The 3,009-nt window shown below is 41.9% G+C and overlaps 1 non-coding gene across 1 annotated transcript; it reads right to left on the bottom strand.

The window, feature by feature from the left end:
• Positions 1–2,440: 2,440 nt before the first annotated feature.
• On the bottom strand, positions 2,441–2,547 carry LOC141610039 (small nucleolar RNA R71). The gene has a single exon (XR_012527934.1). It is a non-coding gene; the product is annotated as a small nucleolar RNA R71 (small nucleolar RNA).
• Between the last annotated feature and the right edge of the window lie 462 nt (positions 2,548–3,009).

Genomic DNA, 3,009 nt, shown 5'->3' with positions numbered 1-3,009 from the left:
GTGTTTTGCCGGCAGGCCGGCAGCCGGCCCACCGGTAGAACACAGCAAGATGATTTAAATGAAGATTTAGAGGAAAAACAAGCTTGACCTCGCTGCCGGTAGGAGCACCGGCAGCCGGTCAACCGGCATTACACACCCCAACACAAAAGGAGAAGTCCTGAAGAAGGTGTTTTGCCAAGAGCGGACAAGCTCAGCTCAAGCAAAACACAGATGCCGGATATTTTAATTCTTTGAGTTTTGCGGTTGGAGCACCGGCGAAGGTGCACCAAGCAAAACGCAGAAGCTGGATTTGAGCTTTTCTCTCTTTTCTTCCTCTTTTCTTCTTAATCTTGTACAAGCCTATAAATACCCCTTCTTAAACCCTTTTGTACACACAACCCTAGATCCATAATATTTCCCCTTTCAAGTTTAAAACTTTTTTAATCTCTTTGTTAATCTTTCCTTAATTAGAGAAGTTCTTCAATTAATTAGTAATAGAATTTGGGTTTGTAAGAAGATTGAAGGTTCTCCTTCTTTATTATTTCTATCCAAATTCCTCTTTTGCTATTGAGTTGGTATTAATTCTCTCCCTATTTTCATTTGTTTACATTTTGTTCTTCCTTCAAGCTTGTTTGATTGTTTATGTTAAAATTGTTGTTGTTGTTGGTTTGTTGTTGTTGTTTTCATCATTGTTCATCTTTTCATTGTTCATCTTTTCTTTGATTCTCTTTCCTTTGTTCATCTTTTGCTAGTTGTCCTCAAAGACTTAATCTTTGAGTTGATTGGGTTAAAGATTGTGTCTTTTAGTTTAACCAACCTTGTTATTAGATTAAATTATCTTTCTTTACAACTATTGTTGGATTGTTGCATGTTTAGTAGTAAGATTCATCTTCTCACCATGTTTATGACCAAAGTTTCCATCTTTATTGTTTATTTTGCAATTAGGACCATGATTAGTGAGTAGTCTTCCACTAGGGCTCGGTTTGACCCAACATGAGTAATTTCACTAATTGAATCTCATAAAGGCTAATTATTTGGGGAAATTGGTGAGGGTAGTTTGGAGGATTGTTTTGGTTTATGGGTTGATTTTGGGTAGTGTCGATTTACGACCCTTGTCCACCAACGAGAGTTGGTTAGGTTGTGATTTGGATATCCCGGATTTGACCCTATTGTTAACCTTGGTTGAGACCGAAAGGGAGAACCGGGGTAGGACACCTCTAAACTAGCGTTTGAAATCGACCCTCGAGAGAGGGAGTTGGATGACCCGGGAATTGATGGGGCTTAATGACCTTAGCAAATATTGGACTACCTTGGGAAAATGCATGTTTTTGGGGTAGTCGGGTATTGAGTTAGGGATTCCGACCTTCGAACCCGAGAGGGGGGTTGGTGGGTAGTGCTAGTGTCCTATTTCGAACCCGAGAGGGGGTCTTAGGCGAATTAGAGCCTTCACCTCCTCACCTAGCTACCCTTATGATCGGCCTAGAGATTTAATTGTGTGGAGTTACGAATTGTTTGGGAAGAACCGAGTCTTAGGTTTTTAATCTATTGATTTACAACTTTTCATTTTATCTTGCTCTTTCACCTATTTCTTATTTAGTTTGTTTTCTCTTGTTGTTGGTAGTTCTAGTATAACCTTTCCATCCCTTATTGCCGACTTAGCTAAACGATAGGATTAGAACAATTAGTAATCTTTTCAACTCCTTGTGGGATCGACCCTTAATAGTGTACAACGATAAAATCGTGCACTTGCGAGGTATAGCTTGATACCATCAAGTTTTTGCGCCGAATTCGGGGAGTTTGGCTAGATATTAATTGTTTTCGTTCTTGTTTAGACTAAGTCTTTTGTTACTAATCCCTCTCTTAAGTGTGTAGGACTTTTTGCATGGTTAGGAGAGCTCGAAGAGGTCAACCAATTCGTCCGATTGACCACGAGATCGAAGCAACCGCAAGAAGACTAAATTCACTCCGTAGAAGAGGGCTTATAGAAACACCAATTCCTCAAGAAAATTTAGTAATTGAGGACCTTCGAGAAGAACCACGTGCTTTTGAAACTTTCGAGAATCCTTTTGCAACACCGGAATCGGAAGTAACAATGGCCGCGGTTCCTATGCGAGATAACTTGGCTCCGAAAAAGGTGGTGAATCCGAGTATTGTCAAGCCACCTATTCAAGCCAACAATTTTGATGTGAAAGCCACCTTGCTTCAACTTGTCCAAGGGAACCAATTCGGAGGGGGAGCCATCGAAAACCCCAACGAGCATCTCAACGAGTTCTTGGATAGTTGTGACATGTTCAAGGCCAATGGAGTGACGGAGGATGCCGTACGCCTTAGGCTTTTCCCTTACTCCTTGAGGGGAAGTGCCAAGGAGTGGCTTAAAAGTTGTGAACCCGACTCTCTTCGGACTTGGGACGATGTCTCTAAGGCTTTCCTAAACAAGTATTTCCCACCCCAACGAACCGCAAGAATCAAGAGTGAGCTCCAAGGTTTCACCCAACAAGAAGATGAGACCCTTTATGAAGCATGGGAGAGGTACAAGGGCCTCCAAAGGCTATGTCCTCACCACGTTATTGGGGATGATGAGCTCATCAACAATTTCTATGAAGGGTTAAACAATGAAATGAAGATGAACCTTGATTCCGGCTCGGGGAAGGGAGCTTTGGATAAGATAGATCACAAGACGGCGAAAGAGCTTATTGAAGAAATGGCTTCTCGTACCTTTCATTGGAACAATGATAGGCACAAGAGGAAAGGGAAGTCAACGGTCGAATCGGCCAACAATGTGGAGGTAAAAGAGATGATAGAAGAGCTTAAGCAACAAGTTGCCTTGATGAGCTCAAGCAAAACATCTAGCAATTCTTCTATGAGGAACCAAGTCTATAATTGTGAGCTTTGTGGAGACCAAGGACACCCACCCAATGAGTGTCCTTTGGTGGTTGGAGATGGCAATTGTATGGAGCAAGTGAACGGGATATGGGAGTCTAGTCCGGCCAAGCAAGTATTTAACAACAACCAATATCACCCCGGAATGAG

Source organism: Silene latifolia, chromosome 10 (assembly GCF_048544455.1).
Source record: "Silene latifolia isolate original U9 population chromosome 10, ASM4854445v1, whole genome shotgun sequence".
NCBI classification, from domain to species: domain Eukaryota; kingdom Viridiplantae; phylum Streptophyta; class Magnoliopsida; order Caryophyllales; family Caryophyllaceae; genus Silene; species Silene latifolia.
The sequence above is the reverse complement of the archived record's forward strand: the minus strand, read 5'-3'. Positions and strand labels throughout refer to the sequence as shown.